The sequence below is a fragment of the Phyllobates terribilis genome, unplaced genomic scaffold, assembly GCF_046119375.1.
Source record: "Phyllobates terribilis strain yellow unplaced genomic scaffold, ASM4611937v1 Scaffold_4__5_contigs__length_816908805, whole genome shotgun sequence".
NCBI classification, from domain to species: Eukaryota; Metazoa; Chordata; class Amphibia; order Anura; family Dendrobatidae; genus Phyllobates; species Phyllobates terribilis.
In genome coordinates, this window is record NW_027362764.1 from 674,207,884 (window position 1) to 674,220,926 (window position 13,043).

General features: G+C 46.4%; 4 pseudogenes; all 4 read left to right on the plus strand.

Moving 5' to 3' along the window:
• Positions 1 to 661: 661 nt before the first annotated feature.
• On the plus strand, positions 662 to 781 carry LOC141267971 (5S ribosomal RNA; annotated as a pseudogene).
• A 941-nt stretch (positions 782 to 1,722) lies between these two features.
• On the plus strand, positions 1,723 to 1,841 carry LOC141269452 (5S ribosomal RNA; annotated as a pseudogene).
• A 5,698-nt stretch (positions 1,842 to 7,539) lies between these two features.
• LOC141267972 (5S ribosomal RNA) lies at positions 7,540 to 7,659 on the plus strand (annotated as a pseudogene).
• Positions 7,660 to 8,600: 941 nt separating this feature from the next.
• Positions 8,601 to 8,719, plus strand: LOC141269453 (5S ribosomal RNA; annotated as a pseudogene).
• The last annotated feature ends 4,324 nt before the right edge of the window (positions 8,720 to 13,043 follow it).

Sequence of the window (13,043 nt, forward strand, 5' to 3'; positions counted from 1 at the left end):
TTTAACAGAGACCGCCTGGGAATGACAGGTGCTGTAGGCTTTTGCTTTTTCCTTCCTTCCACCAGCAGGGGGCACTCTCTTCTATGCCTTTTTTCCATTCCCTTTCACAAGTGCACACATTCATTCTCTTTTCTTTTTTTCATTTGCTTTCTCTCTTGCGCTATTTCATCTCTGCAAAATACCAGCATCCTTCTGATCACCGTGGGCCTCTAGCATTGTTGCTTCTTTACTTTCAATACTAGGCTCCTTTTCACCAGGACCAGCGTTTCCCGCGTGGCTGGAGGCAACCACCGGTAACCCCAAGCAGAAGACCTTTGCAGGCAACACGACCCTCCCCCCTGAAGAGCAGCTCAAAGTCACTGGCAACCATCTCACCCTCTTCCTTCATTCACCCCTGGACCTCTCGCTCTGTCCCCAAGTTATGCGTCCAGCTTGCTCTTTCTGTCACATTACCGCGATGAAGGCTTTAGCCTGCAGGAGACCCTGCGCCGAGACATTTTTGAAGACACCTGATGCAGCGGGTGAATCACTGCTAAACAAACCACACCTGTAGGGACGGCACAGCCTTTGCATGGACCCTTCGGAGCCCGCCCCGTCACGGCCAGATTGCTCGCCACCAAGCGATCCTGAGAAAGGCTGTCCGGGCGATGGATCGAGCAGCGTCTACTGGCCATGCCACCTTGGATACGCCTGATCTCGTCTGATCTCGGAAGCAAAGCAGGGCTGGGCTCGAACAGTACTTGGATGGGATACCTCCTGGGAACACCGGGTGCTGTAGACCATTTTGATGACGTTTTGCCCTACTGCCCAGCTCGGCTAGCGTGGAACGGCGCCTTGCCGGACACCGACCTTAAGTAACTTAGATGATGGAAGCCCCAAGGCCTCTGAGCCAGTTGGCAGCTAAGTACGCTACCCCGCCGCCTTCACGCAGGCCTGACACCAAGCTCCTTGCCACGGCTAGGAGTGCTTATTGACTCCGCAGCTCGCCGTGTGGAAATGATGGTGTAAAAAGCAACCGGGGCCGTGAAGGGGCCAGGCTTTCAGCAGGTGCCCAGGGAAGGTTTTGGATGCCGGCCGCCTAGCGAGGGCCAGCAGAGTAATATGCTTCTCCGCAAAGAAGATTGTGTAACCAAGCCAGACGGCTGACAAAGAGCTAACCTCAGTGCAAGGAAGGCAAGGAAGGTTCGGAAGGAATTGGGGAGGGGGGGGGTGATTCCTGCTAGGGCCCTGAAATCATAAAACAGGCAGGAGATTCTGACGCATGGTGACGGAGATGTTGTAGGGGCAAATAGGGGGTGTTGTCACGTGCGAGCACGTGTGCATGCTGGCTTGTGTGTGAGAGTGCGCTTCCTAGGTGTGGCGTGCTGCAGATAGTCAAAGGGATTGTTTCCTGTCATTAAAAGTTAATCCCCGGCTGCAGGCTATTAGAAAGCAACTAACCGCGCTCTACTCACCCTACCCAGGTCTACCAGTGAGTCTCGCCTCTGCTCCCGGCCTGTGGCATTGGCTGTGAAGCTGACGTTCCGTCGACAGCGCTGCAGCCGATCAGTGAGCTCAGCGGCTCTGAGTGGGGCGTTGTGTCTACAAGACCTTTTAAGGAAGCCAGCAAAAAAATTGAAGAGAAGGGAAAGCACAAAAGGACCTGGTCTTGCTGAGCACTGGAAAGGGCAGCCGGCAGCCAGACGTCAAAGTAGAAAAGCAGTAAATGAGAGGCTGGTCTTTGCCTACTGCCACACCACCCTGGACACTCCTGATCTTGTCTCATCTTGGAAACTAGGCAGGGTTGGGCCTGGTTAGTACTTGGATGGGAGACCACCTGGGAATACCAGGTGCTGTAGGCTTTTGCTTTTTCCTTCCTTCCACCAGCAGGGGGCACTCTCTTCTATGACTTTTTTCCATTCCCTTTCACAAGTGGACACATTCATTCTCTTTTCTTTTTTTCATTTGCTTTCTCTCTTGCGCTATTTCATCTCTGCAAAATACCAGCATCCTTCTGATCACCGTGGGCCTCCAGCATTGTTGCTTCTTTACTTTTAACCACTTCGCGCCAGAGCCTGTTTTTGCCTTCGTGACCGGGCCAATTTTTTCAATTCTGACCACTGTCACTTTATGAGGTAATTACTCTGGAACGCTTCAACGGATCCCCCTGATTCTGAGATACTTTTTTTGTGACATATTGTACTTCATGATAGTGGTAAAATTTCTTTGATATCACTTGCGTTTGATTGTGAAAAAATCGGAAATTTGGCGAAAATTTTGAAAATTTTGCAATTTTTAAACTTTGAATTTTCATGCCCTTTAATCAGAGAGATATATCACACAAAATAGTTAATAAATAACATTGCCCACATGTCTACTTCACATCAGCACAATTTTGGAACCAAAATTTTTTTTTGTTAGGAAGCTATAAGGGTTAAAAGTTGACCAGCGATTTCTCATTTTTACAACAAAATTTACAAAAACATTTTTTTTAGGGACCACATCTTATTTGAAGTGACTTTGAGGAGCCCTTATGACAGAAAATACCCAAAAGTGATAACATTCTAAAAACTGCACCCCTCAAGGTGCTCAAAACCACATTCAAGAAGTTTATTAACCCTTCAGGTGCTTCACAGGAATTTTTGGAATGTGGAAGAAAACAATGAACATTTAACTTTTTTTCACAAAACTGCTACTTTAAACTCAAATTTTTAATTTTCACAAGGGCAGCCAGAAAAAATGGACCCCAAAATGTGTTGTGTAATTTCTCCTGAGCACGCTGATACCCCATATGTGGTGCAAAGCCACTGTTTGGGTGCACGGCATGGCTTGGAAGGTAAGGAGCGCCATTTGACTTTTGGAATGGAAATTTGACTGGAATGGATAGCGGACGCCATGTTGCATTTGGAGAGCCCCAGAGGTGTCTAAACAGAGGGAGCCCCAGAGGTGTCTAAACAGAGGAAACCCCCAACAAGTGACCCCATTTTGGAAACTAGACCCCTCAAGGAACTTATCTAGATGTGTGGTGAGCACCTTGAACCCCCAGGGGCTTCACAGAATTTTATAATGTTGAAGTGTGAAAATAAAAAAACACATTTTTAACACAAAACTGCTACTTTAGCCTCAAATTTTTAATTTTCACAAGGGCAGCCAGAAAAAATGGACCCCAAAATGTGTTGTGCAATTTCTCCTGAGCACGCTGATACCCCATATGTGGTGCAAAGCCACTGTTTGGGCGCACGGCATGGCTTGGAAGGTAAGGAGCGCCATTTGACTTTTGGAATGGAAATTTGACTGGAATGGATAGCGGACGCCATGTTGCATTTGGAGAGCCCCTGAGGTGCCTAAACAGAGGAAACCCCCAACAAGTGACCCCATTTTGGAAACTAGACCCCTCAAGGAACTTATCTAGATGTGTGGTGAGCACCTTGAACCCCCAGGGGCTTCACAGAATTTTATAATGTTGAAGTGTGAAAATAAAAAAACACATTTTTAACACAAAACTGCTACTTTAGCCTCAAATTTTTAATTTTCACAAGGGCAGCCAGAAAAAATGGACCCCAAAATGTGTTGTGCAATTTCTCCTGAGCACGCTGATACCCCATATGTGGTGCAAAGCCACTGTTTGGGCGCACGGCATGGCTTGGAAGGTAAGGAGCGCCATTTGACTTTTGGAATGGAAATTTGACTGGAATGGATAGCGGACGCCATGTTGCATTTGGAGAGCCCCTGAGGTGCCTAAACAGAGGAAGCCCACAACAAGTGACCGAATTTTACAATCTACTCCTCTCTATAAATTAATCTAGTGGTGGGAAAATAAGTAGATAGGTAAATGGTCACTAAACCCATAGATGAATTCCCACAGAGGTGTCATTTCTATAATGGGGTCACTTCAGGGGGGATTATGCTGTTCTGGCACTTTTCAGAGTACCAGAGCTAAAGAATCCGCCCTGAAGTGACCCCATTTTGGAAATGAAACCCCTCTGGGAATTCATCTATGGGTTTAGTGACCATTTTAACTCAATGGATGATTTCCAGAAACAAGCACGCAATGGAAGGTTTAGATTCTGGAGAACCCCCCCTGGAAATTAAGTGAGCTCTACTCGAATGTGTCATTCACTAAATGAACCAAATGTTTGAATGACAAATTGGGATACATTTTTACAGTTTAAAAACGTGGTTCTGTGTGGAAGATTTTAAAGCAGTCAGTGACGCATAAGGCTGGCAATGATGGGCATTGTGGGCAATAGTAGCGGGTATCACGCCTCATTCCTCTCTTAGTACATACACGACATCTTTTCTGGGGGTTCCTTCTTGTTTCCGTTGCTTGAATAAGTGCAATAAAATGTCGCTCAGTGAGTCTTTTCACATCCTCAGATTCTAATGGATGAGCGGGGCTAACACTTTGAAAGACAAGATTTTCAATTACCTTTTCTTGATAATCAAGAAAAGGATCTGAATTTCATGCTTTTTTGTGCAACACAAAAGAATTGTATGTGGCCACCTGAAACAAATAAATAACCAACTTTTTATACCAGGTATAGGACTTTCTTGATACCTGGTATGGCTGTAGAACCTGGTCTGCAAGGTCCACCCCCCCCATGTGTTTGTTGTAGTCAATGACTGACACAGGTTTTTGCTTCGGAGTGGTGGATCCTAGTTCTACAGTGGCCCTTGTGGCATCTGTGTGGATCGAGCTGAGGACAAAAATATCCCTCTTATCCCTATATTTCAGGGCAAGCAGCTCTCCGTTGCGTACAGCCCCTGACTGCCCCTTTTGAAACTTTTGGTTGACCAATGGTTGTGGAAACCCCTGACGGTTTTTACGGATGGTCCCACAAGCCCCGATGTTGTGTTCAACCAGACTTTTAAATAGGGGTATGCTGGTGTAATAATTGTCCACATATAGATTGTAGCCTTTTTGAAAAAATGGACTTATCAGCTCCCAAACAATTTTTCCAGATGTCCCCAGATAAGTAGGGCATCCTGGTGGGTTTAGTTGGCTATCTTTCCCCTCATATATGCGAAAAGCGGATGTGTATCCGGTTGAACTTTCGCACATTTTATAGAGCTTTATTCCAAACCTTGCCCTTTTAGATGGGATAAATTGCTTGAGGTGCAGTCTTCCTTTGAATTTTACAAGGGACTCGTCTATTGAAATATTTTGTGTTGGGGTGTAGAGGCTTAAGAATTTTTCTGACAAATTTTCAATGATGGGTCTAATTTTATATAACCTGTCATGTTCTGGGGCATTTCTGGGCAGGCATTGACTATTGTCGTTAAAATGCCAAAACCGCATGAGCATTTCATAACGGGTCCTAGGCAGAATGACTGAAAACATAGGGGTGGCTTGAACAGGGTGGTTGGACCAGTAGGATCGAATGCTCAGTTTTTTAACAAGCCCCATGGCAAATGTAAGTCCTAAAAATTTTTTTATTTCCGGGACATTAGTTGGTGTCCATAAATTTGCCCTAGCATAGTAAGATCGGGGATTCTGGCTTATGAATTGGGACGCGTATAAATTTGTTTGTACGACAATATGCTTTAGCAAGCTGTCTGTAAAAAACAAATTAAAAAAATGAATTGGTCCAAAATCTTCCACCTCCACATTTATACCAGGAATGGCATTGAAATCAGGGCTGAATGGAGCAGCCGAATCTGAAGCCTCCCATCTGGAAATGCTAGATCATGTGGCAACGCCCCTTGTACACTGGCGTGCGCCAATTCACTAGTAGCAGGGACAGCGCTTGTACTGGGCAGTGTTCCCTGATTTGGAGATGTTTCTCCAGTAGCGCTATTTGCCCCTATTGCTGTACTGGTCCTTGAGCTTGAGGATGGAACAGAATCACTGCTCATTTCTGGGCTCTCAGTGTCGCCGCTACTAAAGCCCTCAAAATCCATATCTCCATCTGAGATTGCGCTGTCATCAGTGTCAGAACACAGCAGGGCATACACCTCCTCTGCGGTATAAGTCTGACGGGCCATTTTATTTTTATATTTTTTGACTGGACTGAACGGACCGGACTGAAAGGACGGGACCGGACTGGACTGACCGGACTGATCTGACAGGACTGACTGACGTGACAGGACTGACTGACTGATCTGACAGGACTGACTTACTGACAGATCTGACAGGACTGACTGACTGACAGGACTGACTGACTGACAGATCTGACAGGACTGACAGATCTAACAGGACTGACTGACTGACAGATCTGACTGACTGACAGATCTGACAGGACTGACTGACTGACAGATCTGACAGGACTGACTGACTGACAGATCTGACAGGACTGACTGACTGACAGATCTGACAGGACTGACTGACTGACAGATCTGACAGGACTGACTGACAGATCTGACAGGACTGACTGACTGACAGATCTGACAGGACTGACAGGACTGACTGACAGATCTGACAGGACTGACTGACAAATCTGACAGGACTGACTGACTGACAGATCTGACAGGACTGACAGATCTCACTGACAGATCTGACAGGACTGACAGATCTGACTGGACTGATCTGACAGGACTGACTGATCTGACAGACTCACTAACCCTAACTCTTACTTTCTTTTTTATTTTATTTTTTTTTTTACTTTCACAGTGGCAAGGCTGACAGCTCTTGTCACACTGTTTCTCCTCTGCTCTCTCACTGAGATCGGAGGAGAAACTGCATTTATCAGACAGATCGCCCGGGAAAGTTTGTTGCTAAAACAAACTTCCCTGGTGATCTCTCTGATTGGCTGGTGTGACGCTCACATCATCGAGACCTGAGCCAATCAGGTCTCGATGATGTCAGAGGTCACAGCACCGGGATCCCCGCCGCTGACAGGTATGTGGGGGGTCCCGATCGCCGACCACCGGCTGTCCCTATCTTTTAAATGCCGCGATCGCTATGGATCGCGGCATCTAAAAGATAGGAACAGGTTAACATCATGGGGACCTGATCCAATCAGGTCCCCATGATGCCACATGTCAGAGCTATCGCTCTGAACCGGTACCGCAGCGCTAGCAGGACCCTGGGGGTCCTGAGCGCTGCGGGACCACCCACCGTTTTTAAACGTCGGCGCTGCACAGAGCCCAGGCAGCGCCGACGTTTATGTACAGTGGGCGGTCCTGAACCGGTTAATACTAGGCTCCTTTTCACCAGGACCAGCGTCTCCCGCGTGGCTGGAGGCAACCACCGGTAACCCTAAGCAGAAGACCTTTGCAGGCAACATGACCCTCCCCCCTGAAGAGCAGCTCAAAGTCACTGGCAACCATCTCACCCTCTTCCTTCATTCACCCCTGGACCTCTCGCTCTGTCCCCAAGTTATGCGTCCAGCTTGCTCTTTCTGTCACATTACCGCGATGAAGGCTTTAGCCTGCAGGAGACCCTGCGCCGAGACATTTTTGAAGACACCTGATGCAGCGGGTGAATCACTGCTAAACAAACCACACCTGTAGGGACGGCACAGCCTTTGCATGGACCCTTCGGAGCCCGCCCCGTCACGGCCAGATTGCTCGCCACCAAGCGATCCTGAGAAAGGCTGGCCGGGCGATGGATCGAGCAGCGTCTACTGGCCATGCCACCTTGGATACGCCTGATCTCGTCTGATCTCGGAAGCAAAGCAGGGCTGGGCTCGAACAGTACTTGGATGGGATACCTCCTGGGAACACCGGGTGCTGTAGACCATTTTGATGACGTTTTGCCCTACTGCCCAGCTCGGCTAGCGTGGAACGGCGCCTTGCCGGACACCGACCTTAAGTAACTTAGATGATGGAAGCCCCAAGGCCTCTGAGCCAGTTGGCAGCTAAGTACGCTACCCCGCCGCCTTCACGCAGGCCTGACACCAAGCTCCTTGCCACGGCTAGGAGTGCTTATTGACTCCGCAGCTCGCCGTGTGGAAATGATGGTGTAAAAAGCAACCGGGGCCGTGAAGGGGCCAGGCTTTCAGCAGGTGCCCAGGGAAGGTTTTGGATGCCGGCCGCCTAGCGAGGGCCAGCAGAGTAATATGCTTCTCCGCAAAGAAGATTGTGTAACCAAGCCAGACGGCTGACAAAGAGCTAACCTCAGTGCAAGGAAGGCAAGGAAGGTTCGGAAGGAATTGGGGAGGGGGGGGGTGATTCCTGCTAGGGCCCTGAAATCATAAAACAGGCAGGAGATTCTGACGCATGGTGACGGAGATGTTGTAGGGGCAAATAGGGGGTGTTGTCACGTGCGAGCACGTGTGCATGCTGGCTTGTGTGTGAGAGTGCGCTTCCTAGGTGTGGCGTGCTGCAGATAGTCAAAGGGATTGTTTCCTGTCATTAAAAGTTAATCCCCGGCTGCAGGCTATTAGAAAGCAACTAACCGCGCTCTACTCACCCTACCCAGGTCTACCAGTGAGTCTCGCCTCTGCTCCCGGCCTGTGGCATTGGCTGTGAAGCTGACGTTCCGTCGACAGCGCTGCAGCCGATCAGTGAGCTCAGCGGCTCTGAGTGGGGCGTTGTTTCTACAAGACCTTTTAAGGAAGCCAGCAAAAAAATTGAAGAGAAGGGAAAGCACAAAAGGACCTGGTCTTGCTGAGCACTGGAAAGGGCAGCCGGCAGCCAGACGTCAAAGTAGAAAAGCAGTAAATGAGAGGCTGGTCTTTGCCTACTGCCACACCACCCTGGACACTCCTGATCTTGTCTCATCTTGGAAACTAGGCAGGGTTGGGCCTGGTTAGTACTTGGATGGGAGACCACCTGGGAATACCAGGTGCTGTAGGCTTTTGCTTTTTCCTTCCTTCCACCAGCAGGGGGCACTCTCTTCTATGACTTTTTTCCATTCCCTTTCACAAGTGGACACATTCATTCTCTTTTCTTTTTTTCATTTGCTTTCTCTCTTGCGCTATTTCATCTCTGCAAAATACCAGCATCCTTCTGATCACCGTGGGCCTCCAGCATTGTTGCTTCTTTACTTTTAACCACTTCGCGCCAGAGCCTGTTTTTGCCTTCGTGACCGGGCCAATTTTTTCAATTCTGACCACTGTCACTTTATGAGGTAATTACTCTGGAACGCTTCAACGGATCCCCCTGATTCTGAGATACTTTTTTTGTGACATATTGTACTTCATGATAGTGGTAAAATTTCTTTGATATCACTTGCGTTTGATTGTGAAAAAATCGGAAATTTGGCGAAAATTTTGAAAATTTTGCAATTTTTAAACTTTGAATTTTCATGCCCTTTAATCAGAGAGATATATCACACAAAATAGTTAATAAATAACATTGCCCACATGTCTACTTCACATCAGCACAATTTTGGAACCAAAATTTTTTTTTGTTAGGAAGCTATAAGGGTTAAAAGTTGACCAGCGATTTCTCATTTTTACAACAAAATTTACAAAAACATTTTTTTTAGGGACCACATCTTATTTGAAGTGACTTTGAGGAGCCCTTATGACAGAAAATACCCAAAAGTGATAACATTCTAAAAACTGCACCCCTCAAGGTGCTCAAAACCACATTCAAGAAGTTTATTAACCCTTCAGGTGCTTCACAGGAATTTTTGGAATGTGGAAGAAAACAATGAACATTTAACTTTTTTTCACAAAACTGCTACTTTAAACTCAAATTTTTAATTTTCACAAGGGCAGCCAGAAAAAATGGACCCCAAAATGTGTTGTGTAATTTCTCCTGAGCACGCTGATACCCCATATGTGGTGCAAAGCCACTGTTTGGGTGCACGGCATGGCTTGGAAGGTAAGGAGCGCCATTTGACTTTTGGAATGGAAATTTGACTGGAATGGATAGCGGACGCCATGTTGCATTTGGAGAGCCCCAGAGGTGTCTAAACAGAGGAAACCCCCAACAAGTGACCCCATTTTGGAAACTAGACCCCTCAAGGAACTTATCTAGATGTGTGGTGAGCACCTTGAACCCCCAGGGGCTTCACAGAATTTTATAATGTTGAAGTGTGAAAATAAAAAAACACATTTTTAACACAAAACTGCTACTTTAGCCTCAAATTTTTAATTTTCACAAGGGCAGCCAGAAAAAATGGACCCCAAAATGTGTTGTGCAATTTCTCCTGAGCACGCTGATACCCCATATGTGGTGCAAAGCCACTGTTTGGGCGCACGGCATGGCTTGGAAGGTAAGGAGCGCCATTTGACTTTTGGAATGGAAATTTGACTGGAATGGATAGCGGACGCCATGTTGCATTTGGAGAGCCCCTGAGGTGCCTAAACAGAGGAAACCCCCAACAAGTGACCCCATTTTGGAAACTAGACCCCTCAAGGAACTTATCTAGATGTGTGGTGAGCACCTTGAACCCCCAGGGGCTTCACAGAATTTTATAATGTTGAAGTGTGAAAATAAAAAAACACATTTTTAACACAAAACTGCTACTTTAGCCTCAAATTTTTAATTTTCACAAGGGCAGCCAGAAAAAATGGACCCCAAAATGTGTTGTGCAATTTCTCCTGAGCACGCTGATACCCCATATGTGGTGCAAAGCCACTGTTTGGGCGCACGGCATGGCTTGGAAGGTAAGGAGCGCCATTTGACTTTTGGAATGGAAATTTGACTGGAATGGATAGCGGACGCCATGTTGCATTTGGAGAGCCCCTGAGGTGCCTAAACAGAGGAAGCCCACAACAAGTGACCGAATTTTACAATCTACTCCTCTCTATAAATTAATCTAGTGGTGGGAAAATAAGTAGATAGGTAAATGGTCACTAAACCCATAGATGAATTCCCACAGAGGTGTCATTTCTATAATGGGGTCACTTCAGGGGGGATTATGCTGTTCTGGCACTTTTCAGAGTACCAGAGCTAAAGAATCTGCCCTGAAGTGACCCCATTTTGGAAATGAAACCCCTCTGGGAATTCATCTATGGGTTTAGTGACCATTTTAACTCAATGGATGATTTCCAGAAACAAGCACGCAATGGAAGGTTTAGATTCTGGAGAACCCCCCCTGGAAATTAAGTGAGCTCTACTCGAATGTGTCATTCACTAAATGAACCAAATGTTTGAATGACAAATTGGGATACATTTTTACAGTTTAAAAACGTGGTTCTGTGTGGAAGATTTTAAAGCAGTCAGTGACGCATAAGGCTGGCAATGATGGGCATTGTGGGCAATAGTAGCGGGTATCACGCCTCATTCCTCTCTTAGTACATACACGACATCTTTTCTGGGGGTTCCTTCTTGTTTCCGTTGCTTGAATAAGTGCAATAAAATGTCGCTCAGTGAGTCTTTTCACATCCTCAGATTCTAATGGATGAGCGGGGCTAACACTTTGAAAGACAAGATTTTCAATTACCTTTTCTTGATAATCAAGAAAAGGATCTGAATTTCATGCTTTTTTGTGCAACACAAAAGAATTGTATGTGGCCACCTGAAACAAATAAATAACCAACTTTTTATACCAGGTATAGGACTTTCTTGATACCTGGTATGGCTGTAGAACCTGGTCTGCAAGGTCCACCCCCCCCATGTGTTTGTTGTAGTCAATGACTGACACAGGTTTTTGCTTCGGAGTGGTGGATCCTATTTCTACAGTGGCCCTTGTGGCATCTGTGTGGATCGAGCTCAGGACAAAAATATCCCTCTTATCCCTATATTTCAGGGCAAGCAGCTCTCCGTTGCGTACAGCCCCTGACTGCCCCTTTTGAAACTTTTGGTTGACCAATGGTTGTGGAAACCCCTGACGGTTTTTACGGATGGTCCCACAAGCCCCGATGTTGTGTTCAGCCAGACTTTTAAATAGGGGTATGCTGGTGTAATAATTGTCCACATATAGATTGTAGCCTTTTTGAAAAAATGGACTTATCAGCTCCCAAACAATTTTTCCAGATGTCCCCAGATAAGTAGGGCATCCTGGTGGGTTTAGTTGGCTATCTTTCCCCTCATATATGCGAAAAGCGGATGTGTATCCGGTTGAACTTTCGCACATTTTATAGAGCTTTATTCCAAACCTTGCCCTTTTAGATGGGATAAATTGCTTGAGGTGCAGTCTTCCTTTGAATTTTACAAGGGACTCGTCTATTGAAATATTTTGTGTTGGGGTGTAGAGGCTTAAGAATTTTTCTGACAAATTTTCAATGATGGGTCTAATTTTATATAACCTGTCATGTTCTGGGGCATTTCTGGGCAGGCATTGACTATTGTCGTTAAAATGCCAAAACCGCATGAGCATTTCATAACGGGTCCTAGGCAGAATGACTGAAAACATAGGGGTGGCTTGAACAGGGTGGTTGGACCAGTAGGATCGAATGCTCGGTTTTTTAACAAGCCCCATGGCAAATGTAAGTCCTAAAAATTTTTTTATTTCCGGGACATTAGTTGGTGTCCATAAATTTGCCCTAGCATAGTAAGATCGGGGATTCTGGCTTATGAATTGGGACGCGTATAAATTTGTTTGTACGACAATATGCTTTAGCAAGCTGTCTGTAAAAAACAAATTAAAAAAATGAATTGGTCCAAAATCTTCCACCTCCACATTTATACCAGGAATGGCATTGAAATCAGGGCTGAATGGAGCAGCCGAATCTGAAGCCTCCCATCTGGAAATGCTAGATCATGTGGCAACGCCCCTTGTACACTGGCGTGCGCCAATTCACTAGTAGCAGGGACAGCGCTTGTACTGGGCAGTGTTCCCTGATTTGGAGATGTTTCTCCAGTAGCGCTATTTGCCCCTATTGCTGTACTGGTCCTTGAGCTTGAGGATGGAACAGAATCACTGCTCATTTCTGGGCTCTCAGTGTCGCCGCTACTAAAGCCCTCAAAATCCATATCTCCATCTGAGATTGCGCTGTCATCAGTGTCAGAACACAGCAGGGCATACACCTCCTCTGCGGTATAAGTCTGACGGGCCATTTTATTTTTATATTTTTTGACTGGACTGAACGGACCGGACTGAAAGGACGGGACCGGACTGGACTGACCGGACTGATCTGACAGGACTGACTGACGTGACAGGACTGACTGACTGATCTGACAGGACTGACTTACTGACAGATCTGACAGGACTGACTGACTGACAGATCTGACTGACTGACAGATCTGACAGGACTGACTGACTGACAGATCTGACAGGACTGACA